The 25158-nt window shown below is 36.9% G+C and overlaps 2 pseudogenes across 1 annotated transcript in view; both read right to left on the bottom strand.

Annotated features, from left to right (window-relative positions):
- Positions 1-3992: 3992 nt before the first annotated feature.
- LOC144323451 (olfactory receptor 6C1-like) overlaps positions 3993-25158 on the bottom strand; it is a 40455-nt pseudogene continuing 19289 nt past the window's right edge. Inside the window, exon 3 of the transcript XR_013388877.1 lies at positions 3993-5045. The product of XR_013388877.1 is annotated as an olfactory receptor 6C1-like (transcript). The remainder of the gene's footprint in view (positions 5046-25158) is intronic.
- LOC144323166 (olfactory receptor 6C2-like) lies at positions 13737-14736 on the bottom strand (annotated as a pseudogene).

Raw genomic sequence — 25158 nt, forward strand, 5'->3', positions numbered from 1 at the left:
CATCTGGTACTTTAATGATTAAAATATAGGATTTTCCCCCATATATGTCCGCAGTGGAGATGCTGGGAGGTAGATCTAAATAGAAAAGAGAGGTTCTTTCTGTTGAGTAAGGAGTTTAAAGGTGCTGCTATTGTTATAAGGGTTATAGAGATTTTTGTCTATGATTCTGAAAAAGAAGGGGTTCTAGAAAACCCAGGCATAGAAACTTACTCAAACAAAATATCAGGACAGAATAATTATAATTACTCAAGGCAAGAGATAAAAATAGTTTAGATAGGAATAAGCATTTTGAGACCTCCATCCTTTGTTGACTAATTTAACAAATATTTTAGTTAATGGCTACACTACAATAAGCCTTTGGTATGCAATAATGAACAAAGTATTCCTTTCACTAGAAAAATACTCATAGTCCATTAATATAGTCAAGAAAGATGAAATTCCAGTATATTGCAAAAACTTCTAATTATATTGATAAGCATACTGTACTATGAGGCTCATGTGATCCTATATGACTGTAAATTATAGCATTGTGGGCAATGCAGTCTTTATGGAGTTACTTACAGGAAAGGCGGATGAGTTTCTGTCTCACAAAGCACTGCACTTCATTTGAAATATCTTTTTTTAAAGATTTTATTTATTTATTCATGAGAGAGAGAGACAGAGACAGAGACACAGGCAGAGGGAGAAGCAGGCTCCATGTAGGGAGCCCCATGCGGGACTCGATGCCGGGTCTCCAGGATCAGTGCTAAACTGCTGAGCCACCTGGACTGCCCGTGAAATATCTTATTAGATATGTTTCCTCTCCATATCTTTCCTCAAACTTCTAGATGCTGAATTGTCTCTCTCTTTCCTCCTTGATCACTCTCTCTCACTTTCTACCTTTACTGTTTTATTCCTAGTTCCTAATAGCTCTCTAGCTTTTCTCTAGGCCTCCTAATAATTTACTTTTGAGGAAGACTAATTACAACTGTTAGCCTCTTATCCACAAGCTAGTAGGACATCTGCTTTTTAATAATGTGCCAATTACCTCCATGTATTCTGAGGTTGATGAGTGCCTATGTTTTAGGTCTATGAACTATTGTTCAGGCTACCAGGTTTCACTCTCCTCAGAAAGTGGAGGACAGGTTTCAGTTACAAATAAAGTTTTGCTGTAACATGTTCATAATTAAAAAAAAGTTTATTAAATCAGATTGCTAGGGGATCCAAATATATTAAGATATTCTCTAAATCGACTCCTAGCTCTGGGAAATGAACAAAGGTTTGTAGAAGGGGAGGTGGGAGGGGGATGGGGTGACTGGGTGCCGGGCACTGGGGGGAGCACTTGACAGGATGAGCACTGGGTGTTATACTATATGTTGGCAAATAAAACTACAATAAAAATTTTACAAAAATAAATAACATAAAATAAAGATTTTCTCTAAGTCCTGAACTCACATCAGATTTTTGAATAATTCCAGTATGTATTGCTAATTATTTTCAATGGTATATTATTGTCCCCTATAGGTAAGCCCCACCCCCAAAGATGTCTGACTGGCCTCCCATTTACTGACTACCATCATATAACTGAGCTATTATTCTATTTGCATTTATAATATCAGAAGTGTATCAGTTGACAGATGATGTTGGCACCTCATATATTACTAGGTGTAACCCAAATAATTATAGGAATCTTTTTGGGTGGAAAAAAATAAGGTTTTGCATCATAGGAATTCCTATCATTAGAAAGTTCAATATGCAAACCTTAACAAAAAGTGTTGTCATTTTTTTTTACATGCTAGATTTAAAAAAAAATTTAAATTGCTGTGTAACTGACATATAACACTACTAGTTTCAGGTGTACAATGTAATGATTTGATATTTGTATATACTGCAAAATGGTCACCACAATAAATCTAATTAATGCCTATCAAAAAAAGTGTTAACTTCATGAAAAGTCAGTACACATCAAATAAATTGATTTTTACATAGTTGTCAAAAGACCTAATGTAAAATAAAAGAAAATGAACACCAAATGCTTTAGAAAACATTCAATTATTTATTTGTCATACAAAATGTTTAGTTGTGATAAAATGCACATTTTATTTGAAGAGTTTTATTTTTTTATTTTTTATTTTTATTTTTTAAGATTTTATTTATTTATTCATGATAGTCACAGAGAGAGAGAGAGGCAGAGACACAGGCAGAGGGAGAAGCAGGCTCCATGCAGGGAGCCCGACGTGGGATTCGATCCGGAGTCTCCAGGATCGCGCCCTGGGCCAAAGGCAGGTGCCAAACCGCTGCGCCACCCAGGGATCCCTATTTGAAGAGTTTTAAAAGCTAGCTCAGTGTTATGTACATTATTGTATTTATGTTGTAAAATATTTAGTCAGTGCTCTGATTGCTAGGGCACCAGACCATTCTAAATTATGCAAATGTATTTATTTATTCAAAAAGTATTTGTCTAATACCCACTACAAGGCAGACACATGTTCTAAATGAGGAGGATTAGTGACTTCTGGTAAATGTTCAACAACTGCCTCTCAGGGGGGTGGAGGTGAGGGACTGATCTATAGAGCTTCTCTGTTTCTAAGATGTCACTTCTCTCACATGGCAAGTTTCAATCTACTGATGGGAACTTTCTGAATACAGAATGGAGAAGACACAGCACAACTGACTCTTGGGAAGTATAGAGGCAGGGCCCTGCACACCACTGCTGGAAGCACATCATTTTATCTGCAAAGGAGGCCAGAGGTCCCTGCTCTCATGGGGTGAGAGATGTGAGAGGATACAGACAATAAGCAATGAACATGATTGATTAGCAAATTATGGGTCTTTTATAAATTAATAACTATTTTGTAAAGGGGAGAAAATTGAATAACCTTGGAAGTGGGGAGCTTCTGTAATTTTAAGTAGTGTCATTGAGGGAGGCCTTATTGAGGTGATGTGTGGATATCTGGGAGAGGAATGTGTTGGGCTTAAGAACCATTTAGTGTAAATACTCTAATGTCATAGGAGGAAAATCATGCTATTTGAAAGAAAGATTTATTGGTATCTTCCTTTCTAATACTATTAAATGTATTCGTTTTTGTCCTATGGAACCTCCAGTAAAGGACTGAAGAAATGCAGTGATAGTGGGCTTGTACTTATTTTTGTTGCAATGATTTTTCTATGAACAAAGCATAGAATGAAACAAAGAAGGTTTTGTGTCATTTTCACAAAATGAGCTGTACATGTAAGCTGTTAGATCAAAATGGCCAGAAAAAGTAAGAGAATGTTATAACTCTTAGCCATTATTATCCAAAAGAGCAGTTTAACATCAAGCATTTATTTAAATATACCACAGTAAATTTGTGGTCATATCTAGTACCTAGGAATATTTATTTCTTCAGGCCTTTTTAAAGAACTGGTATGGAGTATGTTGTAATAATGGGGTTTCAATAAGTAAGGACTACTTCAAGTTTAAGCTGAGAAATTATATGGCACAGTAAAATTTTAAATTGGGTACCTGAGAAATATTCTGAGACTTCTCAAAAAAAGTAATTATATTATTTTTTTTAGTTACACATTTTTTACACGGTTACTAAGTGTGCTCTTATATGGAGAAGATAGTGTCTGTAATACTCCAGTAAGACTAAGTTATATTTATAGTCTTTGTATGGTAAATAAATAATAATGTTAAAAATGACAATATTTTCTGAATTCCATGAAACAGTGTTTCCTGGTAAAGTTATAAAACAGTTTTAACCCATTGATCTTGTGGTGTTTTTGTCTTTCTTTGATTTTCTAAGCATTATTGTGAAAAAAAGTGGAATTTAAAGATATTTAGAAGAGGGAAATGAGGCCAACCTCATAGTTATAGAGTGGAAAGACTAGTTTAAAGGAAGGGAAGTGCAATGAAAAGGGATTGGAATTTAAATGGAAAAAAATATCTATGAATTCAAATATCCTCAGCAAACTGCTAGCAATAGAAATACAAGCAATGAAATAGAACTCTAGTGAGGCTACATGGGCATTGTTAGACTTTGAGAACTCTGTTTTTTGTTTACTTGTTCTTCATTATGCCTCTAATTTATGACAGCACTTTTATTTTTTCATTTGCTTGAGAAAAATACAATCTTCCTTGCCCTGTCCAGTAAGGCTTGCTTGACTTGCTGGTTCCTTAGGCTGTAAATAAAGGGGTTCAGCATGGGGGCTACCGAGGTGTTTAGCACAGCAACTCCCTTGCTCAGAGACACTCTGTCTTTTGCTGCTGGGTTAATATACATGAAAATGCAGCTGCCATAGGAGATGGAGATGACAATCATGTGGGAAGAACAGATGGAAAAGGCCTTTGTCCTCTGACTAGTAGAAGGAAACCTCAAAATTGTTCTGAGGATATATAGGTAGGACAGAATTATTATCACCAATGTGAACATTAACGTAAAAACAGCACAGGAAAAACCCACTATCTCTAAGAATCTAGTGTCTGAACAAGAAAGATGTAGTAAGGGGAAATAGTCACAGGTAAAATGGTCTATAACATTGGACTTACAATAATCAAGCTGTATGAACAGCATGAGTGATGGGAATATGATTAAGAATGAAGCCGACCAAGAAGCAAAGACAAGGAGTATGCAGACTCTGGGATTCATGATGGTCATGTAATGCAGAGGTTTGCCGATGGCAATGTATCGGTCACAGGACATGGCAGCCAGCAGGTAAAATTCAGTGACTCCCAACAGAATGAAAAAAATAACTGAGCCATACAATCATTAAAGGAAACAGTTTTATCTCCTGTAATCAGGGTGCCCAGGAACTTGGGTATGCTCACAGTTGTGAATGAAATATCGAGTAAGGAGAAGTTTCTGAGGAAGAAATACATGGGGGTCTGGAGGTGGGAATCCAGCAGGGTGAGGGTGATAATGGTCAGGTTCCCAGTGATGCTGAGAATGTAGGTGATGAGCAGAAAGACAAAGATCACCTCCTGAAGCTGTGGGTCATCTGACAATCCCAGGAGGATAAAGTCTGTTAGTTCTGTGTGGTTTCTCATTTTTCAGTTGCTTATTTGTGGTTCTCCTGCCAGACTTCTAGAAGAAAACACAAGGAATAAACTCGAAGAGTTAATTAACAAAGGTCTAAGTGTAGAGCCAGAATCTGGCTGAATTGGTGTGTCATTTTATGTAGAGGGAAAATTTCATGAATCTTTGATGGATTTTTCCCAGCCCATCATACATCTTTGCTGAAATCCCCTGGGAACTACTCCACTACATTGTGTATGTGTGCAAGTTACAGCAGACTGTGATCTTTAAAGGCATTGCAACACAGTCCTGTGCCTGGAAGTCATAGGAGGCTTAAAAAAAACTTTTATTTATTTAAGTGATGTTGAGTTTGTAGTTGCATCACAAATGCCAATCAGGCAAAATTCTCTATGGAATGCTGAATTCCTAGCTGCACAGTTCCTAGGTTGTGTCTATTAAATTTCATTAAATTTAAGTTTCATTAAATTCCTTATATTTCATTCTTTTAATTAACTTCACTTCTGCTCAATAACAATACTCTTCTTTTATCAGGGTTTGCTTTTCCTAGAAAATACTGGTTCTTCATAACATCTAGGAGCTTCAAAATGCATTCTTATCAAATAAACAATATTTGATTTCAATCCCAAAATTGAAATTTCTGCATTAAATTTCCTGGCTTCTACTGGCTTTGGAGAACCTGGTTTAAAAAGGTATATTATCACTCCATTATCAGAAAGGATGAAACGATGCCATTTACAACCTAAAAATAATTATGCTAACTGAAATAAGTCAGTCAGAGAAAGACAAATAGGATACAATTGCATTCATATGGATTTTAAGAAACCAAACAAACTGGCAAAGGGTAGGGGGAATGAGAGAAGCAAACCAAGAAACATACTCCTAACTATAGAGACTAAACTAATAAAAACCTGAGGAAGGTGAGGGGGGATGGGGAAAACAGGAGATGGGGATGAAGGAGGGCATCTGTGATGAGTATCAGGCATTGTATCCAAGTGTTGAGCCACTATGTTGTACAACTGAAAGTAATACTGTGTTAACAAGCAGGAATTTAAATAAAACTTTTTAAAACAAAGGTATATTATTACTCTTCCATTGGTAATAATGTGTCAATGCACTGCATTTTTAACCTTATCTCAACTTTTTTGTATATTCTTTATTTCTCTTAACTTTCCAATCAATTTTAATAGCTTCTGAAAAATAACTTGACTGACACTCTTTAAACCTTTGAGGGAATGAATGAAAAGCTGTGAATAAAGGTATTAATATATATAGAAAGTTCATATGAGCATCACTGAAAAGGAGTACTTAAAGTCTAATTTTCAAGGATCAGCAAAAATTGGCTTAAAGAGTCTACCATGAGATGATGCAATATCACTGACTCAGAGGAAGTATACTATCCTATTTATGTAAAGTCAATCAATGGATGTATTGACAATCAATGGACTGTATTCACTTACCAACATCAACTAAACCTGGTGTGTGTTATTCATTCATTCATTCATTCATTCAGCAGCCTCTGAGGAGAAAAAAAACCTCAGTGTTTAATGAGGTGCATATGATTCCTCAAGCCTGAAGCCATCCAAGGAAGTATTCATGCAGAGTATGAAAGTTATCTCTAACATTTAGCTCATCTTTTTATTTCTGAATGTAGATCCATATTTCCCCCTGGAAGAACATGGTTTAGGTTAAACTTAAATTATCTTCCAATCATTTCATCAAAATCAAGAACTCTTTTTAAGAACTCCTGAGACAGACTCTTTGAACTATTCAAAATGACAGCTAGCAATAGTACTTCATATTTGTCAAATAAGATGGCCACAAAGTACCTTCAAGGTTTCCTTTTGAAATTATCCCATGTCATGCCCCTTTAAAATTGTTACCATCAGGTTAGTATTAACAAGGACTGTTCAGATAAACTAGATACTAATGACTTCTTGATGCCCAAGATGAGAAAGGGACTCTGTATAAAAGGATACATTAAGTTTGAAGCACCAAAGGATGTTCTTTTAAGACACTGAGATGAGAGCCTTAGACTGACTGCATTTATTTTTGGTGCATTTTGCTGTTGTTGTTAATGTCTTGGGTGCCCTGGATGGACCTGTCTCTTACTAGAGTCTAATCGTTTCAACTCTTTCTATATTTACTAATTTTCATTCTTCTTTAGTTAAACCTCATTAAAGATCATTAGGGGGACTTTACACATCATATCTTCCAAGCAATGTCCTTTATTGATCACCTCACTGTTTCTACTTTATTATTATTTTATTTATAAAAATATTTTTATTGGTGTTCAATTTGCCAACATATAGAATAACACCCAGTGCTCATCCCATCAAGTGCCCCCCCTCAGTGCCCATCACCCAGTCACCCCCACCCCCCGCCCACCTCCCCTTCCACCACCCCTAGTTCGTTTCCCAGAGTTAGGGGTCTCTCATGTTCTGTCTCCCTTTCTGATATTTCCCACTCATTTTTACTTTAAATAGTTGTTCAGGGTTTAGGATAATACATTAGAGGGAAGGAAAGTTTTTTTTAATTCAGTATTGTGGGTAAAATCTAGTTTGGCTTCATAATTACTCTAAATTTACTTGGAACTGCTCAATCTTTCTGAACTTTGGGCCATGACATAGGTTTTCTTTGGCAGCTTCTCTTTCCCTGAGTGAAGCAAAGACTCCTCTAGAGAACCCACTGAGTAGGTGGAAGGATTGTATCTCTAGCAGTTTATGGCAATTATCAATTCCTACCCTCCAAGTTTCAGTTCTTTATTTAGTCATTTGTAATCAAAGAAAAAAAGTAAAACACATAACCTGAATATAAGATGATGCTATCAAAACAGTATCAGTTTCTTATTCATGACACTCTAAGGTAGATTACTACCACAGAAAGTATATAGGCTCTGTGGTTAGAGAAATATGGGTTAAAAATACAGATGGGCCACTTAGTAGATTTGTGACTTTGTTTTTTTTTTTTTTTTTTTTTTTTTTAGATTTGTGACTTTGAATGGTCCTTAATTTTCTTAAGTATCAGTCTTCTCTGTTTACCATGGATGTGAAATTCAAGGGCATTTTGGGAATTAATTGAAATGGTATGAATGAAAGTGCTATATAAACCATGTGGCACTATGCTTTCCGAAGAGCTGGTTTTTACCTTATTTTCCTTTAGTGTGAACTGATTTCCAATTTGGGGCAGAATATTCATGGTTACTGTGATTAAGCAAAGGCATTATTTTTCCCAATGACATACTAAAGATTTGTATATTCTATCTCATTCAGTCTTTATGACACAACTATGGAACTTTATCTTTATTCCCAAATGAAGCACTGGAGTCAGTTTGGTTTTGTACCTTAGATATATTCATATAAGTAATAAGTGTTCAATGTAGCCAGGAATTACCTACAGTTAGTCTATTCTCTAAAAGAAAGTACTACCTAGCCTATATTCAGTTAGAAACACAGGCACAGAAATGGAAATTTCCTGCTTTTCACTTAACAGAGAATGAAAAGAATGATGTAATAAAACAAAATATACTACTATCTATATTCAGTGGCAAAATAGAACTCCAATATACCCTATTTAATCTAATTAAAAATTGAGCTGATAAGCAATGAAACAATGATAAGGTTTGGGAGACTCCATTGCCTCCTATATTTCTGACTTACCTCTAATTTTCATACAGGATCACTAACAAATAGAATGGCTGGAATAGAAAACATAAGAGCAGTTGCTACTGTTGTAATGCAGGGAAACCAGCATTCTGGAAACAAGTGCCATAAGTGCCCCACTCAGTGCCCCTTTTCTTTCTATGTTAAGGTTTTTTTTCCTTAAAATTTCCATTTTATCTAGAGGGAATATATTTCTTTGTGTACAAAGCATGAGAAAGGAGCAATTATATGAAGAAGAAAAAATATCAGAAAGTGTTTTAAACAATGTGGTATGGTTTCTGCACAAATAAAATGTAGCATGAGCCACATGTTTTATCTATTCTCTTTGCTGCTGGCTCGCAGGGAATAATTCAGTGAATCAAAATTGCCAGAACAGGACTACACACAAAACACCAAAGAATATAAAATATCATACACATTAGTAATGAATTTGAAAAGGAAGCTTAGGGGACAGTGTCCAAAGAGACAGGAAAAAAAAGCTAGCAAATAACCACATTAGGTAAAGTTTGTTTCCCTAGACATTATTTTTCAGAGATTAATAACTGAACATCTAGTTCCTAATGCACATTGCTACTGAGTGCATATTTAATCTATGCCATTTTTAAAAAGTTGAAAATTCTCTATATAGTGGTAAGTCCATTCCTTACTCATATATTTAATCTTCCTTCCAATAAGAATTTTTGGTTCAATAGTACTGCTAATACTTCATACTATCTTGTCTTCTCACTCTTTGCTCACCAACAGTGACAGCTGAAGTGTTTCTTGCTTTGATTGATAAAAGTTCCAATATATATGCCAAGTATAATATTAGTAATTGGTACCGTCCCTGAATATACTACAATAATATAACCATGCCCAAATTATACAATGGGAGTGTAAAACACTAATAAAATTGTGCATGTCCTAAGTAAAAGCTATAAATATTTGCCAGTTCTCACAGTTTTAAACATGCATGAAATAAAGGCAAGTTTTTGTTTCTTTGTTGTGGTTTTCAAATCAAGTTATCACATAGGTCGTTACACCTCAAGACCTCAGGCAAATTCCTTGATCTTTCAAAGTATCAAATGCACATTTGTAAGAAAGAGGTAATTAGCCTAAGTTGCCATATAGCTGTGAAGATTAAACATGATATTATTTAGAACATACCTGGTTGAGCATACAGAATAATTGCTCTCCATAGAAGATATATTTTTATTTATGAAATTCCAAACTTTCTTTTTTTAACACTGCAAAACATAACTTTATTTATTTTTTTAATTAATTAATTAATTAATTAATTAATTAATTAATTAATATATTACTATTGGTGTTCAATTTGGCAACATATAGAATAACACCCAGTGCTTATCCCATTAAGTGCCCCCCTCAGTGCTTGGCACCCTGTCATGCCCACCCCCCACCCACCTCCCTTTATATCACGCCTTGTTCATTTCCCAGACTTAGGAGTCTCTCATGTTCTGTACCCCTCACTGATATTTTCAATCATTTCCTCTCCTTTCCCCTTTATTCCCTTTCACTATTTTTTATATTCCCCAAATGAATGAGACCATATAATGTTTGTCCTTCTCTGATTGACTTATTTCACTCAGCATAATACCCTCCAGTTCCATCCACGTTGAAGCAAATGGTGGGTATTTGTCATTTCTTTTTTTTAGATAATAAATTTATTTTTTACTGGTGTTCAATTTACCAACATACAGAATAACACCCAGTGCTCATCCCGTCAAGTGCCCCACTCAGTGCCCATCACCCATTCACCCCCACACCCCGCCCTCCTCCTCCCCTTCGACCACCCCTAGTTAGTTTCCCAGAGTTAGGAGTCGTCATGTTCTGTCTCCCTTTCTGATATTTCCCAACACCTCTTCTCCCTTCCCCTATATTCCCTTTCACTATTATTCATATTCCCCAAATGAATGAGAACATATAATGTTTGTCCTTCTCTGATTGACTTACTTCACTCAGCATAGTACCCTCCACTTCCATCCACGTTGAAGCAAATGGTGGGTATTTGTCATTTATAATGGCTGAGTAATATTCCATTGTATACATAAACCACATCTTCTTTATCCATTCATCTTTTGATGGACACCCAGGCTCCTTCCACAGTTTGGCAATTGTGGACATTGCTGCTAGAAACATTGGGGTGCAGGTGTCCCGGCTTTTCATTGCATCTGTATCTTTGGGGTAAATCCCCAACAGTGCAATTGCTGGGTCTAGGGCAGGTCTATTTTTAACTCTTTGAGGAACCTCTACACAGTTTTCCAGAGTGGCTGCACCAGATCACATTCCCACCAACAGTGTAAGAGGGTTCCCTTTTCTCCACATCCTCTCCAACATTTGTGGTTTCCTGCCTTGTTAATTTTCCCCATTCTCACTGGTGAGAGGTGGTATCTCATTGTCATTGTGATTTGTATTTCCCTGATGGCAAGTGATGCAGAGCATTTTCTCATGTGCATGTTGGCCATGTCTATGTCTTCCTCTGTGAGATTTCTGTTCATGTCTTTTGCCCATTTCATGATTGGATTGTTTGTTTCTTTGCTGTTGAGTTTAATAAGTTCTTTATAGATCTTGGAAACTAGTCCTTTATCTGATATGTCATTTGCAAATATCTTCTCCCGTTCTGTAGGTTGTCTTTTAGTTTTGTTGACTGTATCCTTTGCTGTGCAGAAGCTTCTTATCTTGATGAAGTCCCAATAGTTCATTTTTGCTTTTGTTTCTTTTGCCTTCGTGGATGTATCTTGCAAGAAGTTACTTTGGCTGAGTTCAAAAAGGGTGTTGCCTGTGTTCTCCTCTAGGATTTTGATGGAATCTTGTCTCACATTTAGATCTTTCATCCATTTTGAGTTTATCTTTGTGTATGGTGCAATAGAGTGGTCTAGGTTCATTCTTCTGCATGTGGATGTCCAATTTTCCTAGCACCATTTATTGAAGAGACTGTCTTTCTTCCAGTGGATATCTTTCCTCCTTTATCGAATATTAGTTGACCATAAAGTTGAGGGTCCACTTATGGATTCTCTATTCTGTTCCATTGATCTATGTGTCTGTTTTTGTGCCATTACGACACTGTCTTGATGACCACAGGTTTGTAGTACAACCTGAAATCTGGCATTGTGATGCGCCCAGCTATGGTTTTGTTTTTTAAGATTCCCTTGGCTATTCGGAGTCTTTTCTGATTCCACACAAATCTTAAAATAATTTGTTCCAACTATCTGAAGAAAGTCCATGGTATTTTTATAGGGATTTCATTAAACGTGTAAATTGCCCTAGGTAACTTTGACATTTTCACAGTATTAATTCTTCCAATCCATGAGCATGGAATATTTTTCCATCTCTTTGTGTCTTCCTCAATTTCTTTCAAAAGTTTTCTATCGTTTTTAGGGTATAGATCCTTTACCTCTTTGCTTAGGTTATTCCTAGGTATCTTATGCTTTTGGGTGCAATTGGCAAAGAAGAAGTCAAATTCTCTGTCTTTGCTGATGACATGATACTCTACATAGAAAACACAAAGGACTCCACCCAAGTTTGCTAGAACTCATACAGTAATTTGGCAGTGTGGCAGGATACAAATCAATGTCCAGAAGTCCGTGGCATTTCTATACACTAACAGTGAGACTGAAGAAAGAGAAATTAAGAAAACATTTCTTAGATATGACACTAAAAGCATATTTATCAATAAAAAATGGAAAAAATAGACTTCATCAAAATTAAAAATTTAGCACTTTAGAAAGTCCCCGTTTAAAAATTTTTTTAAAAAAGATTTTGTTTATTTATCCATGAGACACACACACACAGAGAGGCAAAGACACAGGCAGAGCGAGAAGCAGACTCTATGCAGGGATCCCAATGTGGGACCCAATCCCAGGCCTCTAGGACCAAGCCATGGGCCGAAGGCAGGTGCTAAACCACTGAGCCACCCAGGCATCCTCTAGAGTCTCCTTTAGAAAATGAATAACAGCCAACAATCAAGCCACTGACTGGGAGAAAATGTTTACAAATCATACATCTGATAAAGGACCTGTATCACAATATATACAATTCAAATAAGGAAATAAGCAACCGAATTGAAAAATAGGCATATGATTTGAATAGAAATTTCACTAAAGAAGATATGCAAATGGATAATAAGCATCTGAAACTCAATATCATTTGTCTTGAGGGAAATGCAAATTAAACTTACAATCAGGGGGCACCTGGGTGGTTCAGTGGTTGAGCGTCTGCCTTCTGCTCGGGGCATGATCCCAGGGCCCTAGGATTGGGTCCTGCATCAGGCTCCCTGCATGGAGCCTGCTTCTCCCTCTGCCTGTGTCTCTGCCTTTCTCTCTGTGTCTCTCATGAATAAATAAAATCTTAAAAAAACTTACAATCAGGTGCTACTACATATCTTTAAAAATAGCCGTAATAAACAAAAGTCAAAATCAAGCATTTGTGATTGTGTGAAGAATTTGGACCCTTCATACCTTGCTATGTGAAGGAATTACTGGTGGGAATATGAAATGGCAGAAATTTGGAAAACAGCTTGGTTAATACCAGATAACTCAACAATTTCACTTGTAGGTACAAAGAAATGAAAACGTTTGTCTCATAGTGACATGGAAACAATTTGAATGTTCATCAATTAGTAAGTGAATAAGCACACATGTGGTATATCCATATAATGGAAAACTATTTACTAGAAAAAGGAATAGTGAGAAGCGCTACAACAGGGATGAACCTTAAAAACATTATGCTTAATGAAGATAGGTAACAAAATACTACATAATATATGTTTCCATTTATATAGAGTGTCCAGAAAAGGCAATTTTATAGACAGAAAACGGGTTAGTGGTAGCACCAGGGATTAGAAGTGTTGATTGACTGACAGTGGTCATCAGGGAACTGTTTGGATTGATGGAAGTGTGCTGAAACTGGATCATGGTGGTGGTTGTGAAACTCTATTACTTTTCTAGAATTTATTCAGTAGTAGACTTAAAATTGATGACTTCTATCTATAGTGGTTAAATTCTATCTCAATAAGACTGTTAAAAGTGGGTATGTGGAGTTTTTTTATTTTACATGTTGATCTTTTAAATGTACTAGTCCTTTAATTCTTTGAAATAGATGCAGCCCTTTTGATTCTTTGAAAGCTTGTACCACTTGCTTGTTCCTCAGAGTATAAATAAAGGGATTCATCACTGGGGCAACTGAGTATAAATAAAGGGATTCAGCACTGACACCACCTTATTAATAGCAACCCCTTCTTTTGCATGAGGTTTGATATAGATAAAGTTGCAGCTTCCATAAGTAATAGAAACCACAATTATATGGGAATATCAAGTAGAAAAAGCCTTTTTTTAGGACAAAAGACAGAAGGAAATCTGAGAATGGTCCTGATGATGTATGTGTAGGACAGAATTACACACACCAAGGTGAAAATGAGTGTCAACACAACGAGGACCAAGACAAATCGCTCAATAAACTCTGTGTCTGAGCAGGTAATCTTCAGGATGGGAGCAGCATCACAGCCATAGTGATCTATGATATTGGAGTCACAAAACTCGAGCTTGAAGCTCATGATATAGGGTAGGAGGATGATGAGCAAAGCTAACATATAACATCCAATAAGGAACTTGATGCAGAGCCTGTTGTTCATGATGGTCATGTAATGCAGGGGTTTGCAGATGGCCACATAGTGGTCATAGGACATGGCTGTGAGGAGGCAAATTTCAGTCACACCCAAGACAATAACAAAAAATAATTGAGTGGCACAAGGATTATAGGTAACTGTATTGTTAATCAAGGGTATGCAGATATCTCAGAATACAGACAGTGGTAACAGAGACTTCTAGATATGAGAAATTCTGGAGAAAGAAGTACATAGGAGTTTTCAGACAAGAATCTACAAATGTGAGGGTGATGATGGTTAAGTTTCCAATTACACTCAGCAGATAGGTGATGAACAAAAAGACAAAAAGCAGAATCTGTAGATTTGAGTCATCTGTCAGTCCTACCAGGATGAACCTTTTTAGTACTGTATACTTTTTTGTCACCGACCTCCGACTTTTGCATATTCTGTTGGTAAAAATGAGACAGAAATTGGACATGAGTAGAGTTCAAATGGTTTGAAATTGTGGGTAGAGCGAGGATGCCAGGCAAACCAATATTATTTCATTTGACAGTATGATTGCTTTGGTGGCTTGTGCTACTCTGAGATTCAGACAGAAGTGTGACCAGAATGCTGGTATTAAACATTCTTACCATTATATCAATGATGTCTCTGACATAAGGACTTCTAGATTAGAAAAACAACCAACTCCCCCACCTCCTGCAAAAAATAAGCAAGCAAGCAAGCAAGCAAGCAAGCAAACAAAACCCCTGGGAATGAACCTCTTTCAGATGAAATCAGCTATGTAGAAAACAAAAACAGTCACAGAAACACTATCACGAATCATATAATGGTAGCAGAACAGCGTAACTACATTGGTTTGAGTATGGACTCTGAACCTTGATTATCTGGGTTCAAATTATGATTCATTCAGCATATGACTTTAGGCAAATTCTTAATCTCTGCACTTTGGGGTGCTTTGGTGGCTCAGTTGGTTAAGTGTCTGACTCTTGATTTTGGCTCAGGTAATGATCTCAGTGTTGTGAGATCGAGCCCCACATCGCTCAGGGCTGGGTATGGAGTTTGCTTAGGATTATCTCTCTGCCCCTCTCTTGGTGCCTCACATACTCTCTTTCCCTGTCTTTCTCTAGCTTTCAAAAAATAAATTAATAAATAAACATTAATCTTTGTGCTTCAATTTCTTCATATGTACACAGTGGAGAATAATTGAACTTATCTCATAGGTTTGTTAAAAGGAACTAATGAGCTAATACATTTAAATCACTTGGAAAATTGGCATGTAATAAGCACAGTATAAGGGATTCCATTGTTTTTATTATTATATACAAGGTTTTAGAATTATTGGTGATAAGCCTTCTGGTCATGAATACTACAAAACTTTTTTCAGTGGAATGTAAATAGAATTGCTTATAATGATAGATGTGAAGTTCCTACAGCTCCTCTTCAAGCTTCTCTATTAGTCTGTCTTTCCTGAGCTCCTTAGGCAAATATGATGATTTAAAATAACTACTGCCTTGATAAACTTTTCACTTTCAAAACTGGAAAACAAAACAAAACAAAGCATCATCTACATAACAATGAGGGTGCTCTTTTATTAGCTATCATTTTCTATTTCAAACACTTTAATGACTTCTGTCTGAACTTGGAATGAAACCCAAATTCTCTACTATGGCCTGCAAATTTCCACATGCTGTATGCATTGCCCTGAATATCTCTCCCATCTCAGCTTTTTCTACTTTATATCTCATTAAGCACATCCCATTTTTAGTGGCCTTTTTCAGTTCTGCCAACTTCATGTGTCTGTTTTCCATATTTTTTTTTTTTTAGGTCTCACTGACACTATACCCTCTTCAAGAGGAAGTCTTAGTGCTCTCTAAACAAACACATGAATTTGGGGCTTTTAGTAATGCACCACTTTACTCTTTGTAATTACCTATTTTCTTTTTAACTTGTTAATCTCTGTCCCCTTACTAGACTACAAGGCCATGAAGGTCATGTTTGTTTTGTTCACTATGCTCAATGGCGTGTCCAGGAATGTGTTTGGTACTCAGCAGGAGTTTAATAAATGTTCTTCGGTAAATAAGTAGGACCAAGCATTTTATACATGAAAATAATTTGCTGATTATACTTTAACTGAAACATCGTTCATCCATTTCTAGTTATTGCTTATCTTTGATAATAGGTCTCAAAACCTATGAAAACTGTTTTTGACATCAGATAGGATGTCTGGCAAAAGACCTTATCTTGACATAAGGTAAAAAGATCATTTTTTACCAGTACATCCCCTGAACTGACTCCTGGCCTGTTTACTTATGCCAAAGATTAAATCAGACAATATTTTTTTGCATTATTTTGGATTAATATGCGGAATCATTTTGTGGAAATGAGAGGCTAAAGGATTGAATTCCATAGGGTCCTTTCTAGCTCCTGACACCCATACCTCTAATTCTCCACTAGGAGGTTGATTGAAGCTGCTGGAAACTTAATTCCTGGATAAACACAATACAGTTGCCAGGGTTATTTTTGAAATTGGTAGTGGTGAAGGGTTAGGATTTGAGAATCAGTCAGATTAGGGTGCAAACAAAGGTTCTGAAGTACTCCACTTCCTTCAGTTTCATCATACATAAAAAATGCAGATATTTACACCTTTTTCTTCATTGAGTTGTGGTAAGGATTAAGTAAGATTAAACACAAAGTTCTTAGCATAGCTTTAGGGATATTATTAGTATTAAATAAAGGTTGAATATTTTTGCTCTTTCTTCTTTTTACCTTGAACAGGAGTTGTTTCTCACATGGTGCTTGATGTCTTTTCCTCTTTGGTTAGATGAACTTTGGATCCCTTTCTACTCTTTTCCAACTGCAACCTTCTTAATATCTCTCCAAGACTCCCATAAAGTCTTGGAGAGATTTGTACCCAGCTTGATATTATGAAGATTTCTGGAATCTCATGAGTAGTGTTACCTTGGAAAGTCTACTAATTCATAGGGTTCTTACTGGAAATAATATACTGTATGTTCTCTTCTTTCCAAGTCCATTTAGTATTTGTCATTTACTCTTTGCGATTTGTAGAATAGCATGCTAATGATATTTCTAATTTATCCACCTCTTTTTTATTTGCACTTACTCCCCAACTACACATAACCTTCAAATTCTCTTCTGGGCTGGTCTTGACTGACTTTTCAAAAACTTGTGCCATTTCAGAATAACTGTATTCAAAGTACCCTATATCCATCTTTTCCACATTCTATTTGTGTTCTCCTGTGTCTCCTTCCTTCCTTCCTTCCTTGGTACTCAGCAGGAGTACCAAACAAAACAAAGCATCATCTACATAACAATGTAGATTGTTCTGTCCTTCCTTCCTTCCTTTTTTCCTTCCTTCCTTCCTTCCTTCCTTCCTTCCTTCCTTCCTTCCTTCCTTCCTTCCTTCTTTCCTCCCTCCCTCCCTCCCTCCATCCCTCCCTTCCTTCCTTCTTTTTAGAGTGGGAGAGAGAGGGAAAGGAGGGAGAGAGGGAAAGAGAGAATACCAAGCAGGCTCCACACTCAGTGTAGAGCTAGGCTTGATCCCACAACCCCAAGATCATGGCCTGCGTAGAAATCAAGAGTTGGACGCTTTTCTATTTCTTCCTGTTCCAGTTTTGGTAGTTTGTGGCTTTCTAGGAATGTGTCCATTTCTTCTAGATTGCCTACTTTATTGGCATATAGCTGTTCATAATATGTTTTTAAAATCGTTTGTATTTCCTTGGTGTTGGTAGTGACCTCTCCTTTCTCATTCATGATTTTATTAATTTGAGTCTCCTCTCTCTTCTTTTTAAGAAGGCTGGCTAATGGTTTATGTATCTTATTAATTCTTTCAAAGAACCAACTCCTGGTTCTGTTGATCTGTTCCACAGTTCTTCTGGTCTCGATTTCGTTGAGTTCTGCTCGAATCTTTATTAACTCTCATCTTCCACTGGGTGTAGAATCTGTCTGTTGTTTTTTCTCTAGCTCCTTTATGTGTAAGGTTAGCTTTTGTATTTGAGTTCTTTCCAGTTTTTGAATGGATGCTTGTATTGCGATGTATTTCCCCCTTAGGACTGCTTTTGCTGCATCCCAAAGATTTTGAGCAGTTGTATCTTCATTCTCATTAGTTTCCATGAATCTTTTTAATTCTTCCTTAATTTCCTGGTTGGCCCTTTCATCTTTTAGCAGGATGGTCCTTAACCTCCACGTGTTTGAGGTCCTTCCAAAGTTCTTATTGTGATTTAGTTCTAATTTCAAGGCATTATGGTCTGAGAATATGCAGGGGACGATCCCAATCTTTTGGTATCAGTTCAGACCCGATTTGTGACCCAGTATGTAGTGTATTCTGGAGAAAGTTCCATGTGCACTTGAGAAAATGTGTATTCAGTTGAGTTTGGATGTAAAGTTCTGTAGATATCTGTGAAATCCATCTGGTCCAGTGTCTCATTTACAGCTCTCGTTTCTTTGGAGATGTTGTGCTTAGAAGACCTATCTAGTATAGAGAGAGCTAGATTGAAGTCACCAAGTATAAGTGTATTATTATCTAAGTATTTCTTCATTTTGGTTATGAATTGATTTAAATATTTTGGAGCTCCCAAATTCGGGGCATATATATTGGGGATTGTTAAGTCTTCTTGTAGATAGATCCTTTAAGTATGATAGAACAGGCCAATAAAGAGGGAGGAAATTGAAGCAGTCATCCAAAACCTCCCAAGACACAAAAGTCCAGGGCCAGATGGCTTCCCAGGGGAATTCTATCAAACGTTTAAAGAAGAAACCTTATGGGATCCCTGGGTGGCGCAGTGGTTTGGCACCTGCCTTTGGCCCAGGGCACGATCCTGGAGACCCGGGATCGAATCCCACATCAGGCTCCCAGTGCATGGAGCCTGCTTCTCCCTCTGCCTGTGTCTCTGCCTCTCTCTCTCTCTCTCTCTGTGACTATCATAAATAAATTTAAAAAAATTAAAAAAAAAGAAGAAACCATACCTATTCTACTAAAGCTGTTTGGAAAGATAGAAAGAGATGGAGTACTTCCAAATTCGTTCTATGAGGCCAGCATCACCTTAATTCCAAAACCAGAAAAAGACCCCACCAAAAAGGAGAATTACAGACCAATATCCTTGATGAACAGGGATGCAAAAATTCTCAGCAAGATACTAGCCAATCGGATCCAAGAGTACATTAAGAAAATTATTCACCATGACCAAGTAGGATTTATCCCTGGGACACAAGGCTGGTTCAACACTCGTAAAACGATCAATGTGATTCATCATATCAGCAAGAGAAAACCCAAGAACCATATGATCCTCCCATTAGATGCAGAGAAAGCATTTGACAAAATACAGCATCCATTCTTGATCAAAACTCTTGAGAGTGTAGGGATAGAGGCAACATTCCTCGACATCTTAAAAGCCATCTACGAAAAGCCCACAGCAAATATCATTCTCAATGGGGAAGCACTGGGAGCCTTTCCCCTAAGATCAGGAACAAGACAGGGATGTCCACTCTCACCACTGCTATTCAACATAGTACTGGATGTCCTAGCCTCAGCAATCAGACAACAAAAAGACATTAAAGGCATTCAAATTGGCAAAGAAGAACTCAAACTCTCCCTCTTCGCCGACGACATGATACTCTACATAGAAAACCCAAAAGCCTCCACCCCAAGATTGTTAGAACTCATACAGCAATTTGGTAGCATGGCAGGATACAAAATCAATGCCCAGAAATCAATGGCATTTCTATACACTAACAATGAGACTGGAGAAAGAGAAATTAAGGAGTCAATCCCATTTACAATTGCACCCAAAAGCATAAGATACCTAGGAATAAACCTAACCAAAGAGGTAAAGGGTCTATACCCTAAAAACTATAGAACACTTCTGAAAGAAATTGAGGAAGACACAAAGAGATGGAAAAATATTCCATGCTCATGGATTGGCAGAATTAATATTGTGAAAATGTCAATGTTACCCAGGGCAATGTACACGTTTAATGCAATCCCTATCAAAATACCATGGACTTTCTTCAGAAAGTTAGTACAAATTATTTTAAGATTTGTGTGGAATCAGAAAAGACCCCGAATAGCCAGGGGAATTTTAAAAATGAAAACTGTATCTGGGGGCATCACAATGCCAGATTTCAGGTTGTACTACAAAGCTGTGGTCATCAAGACAGTGTGGACTGGCACAAAAACAGACCCATAGATCAATGGAACAGAATAGAGAACCCAGAAGTAGACCCTGAACTTTATGGTCAACTAATATTCGATAAAGGAGGAAAGACTATCCACTGGAAGAAAGACAGTCTCTTCAATAAATGGTGCTGGGAAAATTGGACATCCACATGCAGAAGAATGAAACTAGACCACTCTATTGCACCATACACAAAGATAAACTCAAAATGGATGAAAGACCTAAGTGTGAGACAAGATTCCATCAAAATCCTAGAGGAGAACACAGGCAATACCCTTTTTGAAGTCAGCCAAAGTAACTTCTTGCAAGATACATCTATGAAGGCAAAAGAAACAAAAGCACTAAAAAAAAACAAAAAAGAAACAAAAGCAAAAATGAACTATTGGGACTTCATCAAGATAAGAAGCTTTTGCACAGCAAAGGATACAGTCAACAAAGACAACCTACAGAATGGGAGAAGATTTTTGCAAATGATGTATCAGATAAAGGGCTAGTTTCCAAGATATATAAAGAACTTATTAAACTCAGCACCTTAGAAACAAACAATCCAATCATGAAATGGGTAAAAGACATGAAGAGAAATCTCACAGAGGAAGACATAGACATGGCCAACATGCACATGAGAAAATGCTCTGCATCACTTGCCATCAGGGAAATACAAATCAAAACCACAATGAGATACCACCTCACACCAGTGAGAATGGGGAACATTAACAAGGCAGGAAACCACAAATGTTGGAGAGGATGTGGAGAAAAGGGAACCCTCCTACACTGTTGGTGGGAATGTGAACTGGTGCAGTCAGTCTGGAAAACTGTGTGGAGGGTCCTCAAAGAGTTAAAAATAGACCTGCCCTACAGCCCAGCAATTGCACTATTGGGGATTTACCCCAAAGATTCCGATGCAATGAAACGCCGGGACACCTGCGCCCCGATGTTTCTAGCAGCATTGTCCACAATAGCCAAACTGTGGAAGGAGCCTGGGTGTCCATCGAAAGATGAATGGATAAAGAAGATGTGGTTTATGTATACAATGGACTATTACTCAGCCATTAGAAACGATAAATACCCATCATTTGTTTCAATGTGGATGGAACTGGAGGGTATTATGCTGAGTGAAATAAGTCAATCGGAGAAGGACAAACATTATATGTTCTCATTCATTTGGGGAATATAAATAACAGTGAAAGGGAATATAAGGGAAGGGAGGAGAAATGTGTGGGAAATATCAGAAAGGGAGACAGAACATAGAGACTCCTAACTCTGAGAAACGAACTAAGGGTGGTGGAAGGGGAGGAGGGCGGGGTGTGGGGGTAAATGGGTGATGGGCACTGAGGGGGGCACTTGAGGGGATGAGCACTGGGTGTTATTCTGTATGTTGGCAAATTGAACACCAATAAAAAATAAATTCGTTATAAAAAAATAGAGTTGGACGCTTAACTGACTGAGCCACCCAGGTGCCCTACTCTTTCCTTCTCTTTAAAAAATTTTTTTCAGTATAGCTGACCCACAATGTTACATTAGTTTTAGACGAGATCGGGCGCGTTCAGGGTGGTATGGCCGTAGACTACATTAGTTTTAGAAGTACAACACGGTAATTCAACTTCTCTATATATTCTGCTGTGCTCACCACAAGTGTAGCTAACATCTGTTACCATACAGTATGATTGTTGACTATATTCCTTATGCTGTGTCTTTTATTCCCATGATTTATTCATTCCATAACTGGAAGCCTTATCTCCCACTCCCCTTCACTTATTTTGCCTATTCTTCCACACTTTTTCTTTCTTTCTTTCTTTCTTCTTTCTTTCTTTCTTTCTTTCTTTCTTTCTTTCTTTCTTTCTTTCTCTCTCTCTCTCTCTCTCTCTCTCTTTAAAAAGAATTTATTTATTTTCATGAGAGAAACAGAGAAAGAGGCAGAGACATAGGCAGAGGGAGAGTAGGCTCCATGCAGGCAGCCTGATGTGGGACTCGATCTCAGTCTGTGATCATGCCCTGAGTGGAAGGCAGATGCTCAACCACTCAGCTACTCAGGCATCCCCTTACTTCTTTCTTAAAAACAAGATAAATAAAACTTTAGATTGATGGATACCAGTCCCCTTTATATATTATTACCTGTGGATCATGAACAGCTTAAATGCAGCTGATATTGTTGGCATTTTGTTCAATCCCCTAATTTTGAGGTTGAGAAGTTGTAAGTTATTATTATGTTAATATATATGATATATATATATATATATATATAATATAACATAGATTATTACTGGCTGGCTTATTAATGACAGGAAAATGAATTTGTCTCCTGAATCCCAATTACATATATCTATTTAATTATATGGATGTGAGAAGAAAATTTCAGGAGTCTATTTTTCTGGTCTCCAGATTTTCAAACTAATGTGTTCTCCAGCTTCTTCAATAAGTAGTCCACTTTTTTTCTGTCCCAGGGTTTCTACCATTCTTTTGGAAAACCTAGTAAGTAAACAATTTGCTATATGAAAGGTTAAATACTTAAGTAAATCTGGTCATAACCTTCTTGTTACTGTAGAATTAGAAAATGGATCAATGCTAAGCTTTCTAAAGCTGGCAATAACTTTGAACTATCAATTCTAGAGATAGTTTTAATTGAAAAATAGACTTCTGATGATGAAATTCAATCTTATAAGAGATGCTTCTGGGTATGGAAATCCATTTTTCTCTCTTCAAATTAATTTTCAAATCTTGCTAGGATAACAGCTAACATTTCTAGAACATTTACTAAGTGACAGATATTGTGCTAAATGTTTTACGTGGTTTATCACAATTAATCTTCACAGCAACTCTCTGAGTTATGTCGTATTATAATCTACATTTTATAGATGAGGAACTTGAGGATCATAAGTTCTAGGTATCACCTAAGGTACCATCTGGGGTATCATCCGATCCACCTGGGGTAAAGTAGGGATATGGAAACAAGTGGTTTGACTTCAGAGACTTAGCTTTTAAATATTTCAAATTAATGCCTTTTAATTTGTTTACTTCACTCAAGTATAAGCTTATCATGATTGGACAAATGGAGAGGACATGGATAATTGACTTCTCTTGCTTTTGTGCTCCCTGACCCCCACCTTTTTTTGAAGAGATAATCTTTTATATGATGCCACCTCTGCTTCCCTAACCACAGTTAACTATTTCAGTTAGTTAACTATTTGTACCAGAATTAGAGGCAATAGTAGGAAGACAATTGCTCTTCAACAATCTAAAATTAATCACATTATAGCTAACCAAACATTTCCCATCTGTATTCATTGTCTCTAGGGCTCCTGATTTCTCTCTTTATTTAAATGGAACAGGATGCTCCCAGAAGACTCCAATTAGTTTTTTGCAAGAATGGATTTCACCTGGTTGTTGGAAAATATTTCTGAGAAATAGCCTTGAAGTGTATTTCCCTTGAGTCTAAGGAAACATGGTTTTTCCCTTCCCAGTGAGGGATGGACCATGTGCTTTTGCACTGTATAGCTCTCCCCTGGTTTTCAGATAATATTACAGGGAAGTACAACAGCCTCTGGCTCTTGCTATCTGCTACAAGGCACCATCCCAGGAATAGAGAGTCATGTAGATCCTGATCACAGGATACCAAATGTTAAAGGTGATAGGTCAAGTCTCTGGACCCCAGCTGTCTTTCCATCCTATCTACCTAATTCCATCTCTTATTTTGATATAGATTTCAAATGCCTTCAATTGATATCTGACTGAGTACTCATTACCCCGGGCTATACTTTGGGTCCTAAAATTTTTCTTACTTTTTTTCTGTCAGTATTTAATATTTCTTCATATCCCAATGTCACCATTGAACAATAGCATATAATAGCATATAAATGTCTTAATGTGTTGATTGACCACTAACTTAATGTGTTTACACACATGGGGACCAACGTGTTGTAAAACATAAAGCACATGAAAGAAGGTTATATTATCAGCCTGGAGATTAAAGCTGTGTGTTATAGAATATTGGAGGAGACATTTTTATTGGATTGAGAGAAAGGGCTTCCTCAGTATCTTTCATAGGTGACTTGACTGTATCCTCTATAAATCATCTGTTTCTGTTATTAACCTATGTACCTCCCATGAATGGTATCCAAAGATCTTACAGAAAGTCATGTCACTTACCATAGAACAAGGTAGTATCTCAAAATTACTATTGATTCTTCTAGAGTATTGTCAACGTTACTTAGCACCCAAATTTTATTCTATTAGTTCCCAGATGGTGAATATATGTTAAAACTAACTTAATTATATTTACCTCTCTTATGGTCTTTCATGGCTTCTGAGCATACTTTAACCAATGTCCTTAGTATGACTCAAAGCTTGACAGGAATAATGACTAGAAAGTATTAAATATAGGGCTTATCACATTCTTTCTGTATACCCCCACACTAGCTCTCACAAAAATTCTTCAAGTTCTCCTCAGGAACTCATACCCATTAATTCCCAGTCACCTTTTCTCTTAAGAAGTTTAAAAGACAAAAATTCCAAATATACAGTTTCATTCTCTCAATAGGAAAAATCTTCATGTATTCTGGTTAAGTGAGTTCTTAACATATAAGAGCTCTCTGCATTCTGGGAAATCACTATTCTAGCTTTTTTGAACAGGGAGACAAGGTCTCCCACTAAATTTTACATTTACAAAAATAGCAATAGTTATATCCATTTAGGATGCAACAGGTGTGGAG

Source organism: Canis aureus, chromosome 11 (assembly GCF_053574225.1).
Source record: "Canis aureus isolate CA01 chromosome 11, VMU_Caureus_v.1.0, whole genome shotgun sequence".
In the NCBI taxonomy this organism is placed as follows: domain Eukaryota; kingdom Metazoa; phylum Chordata; class Mammalia; order Carnivora; family Canidae; genus Canis; species Canis aureus.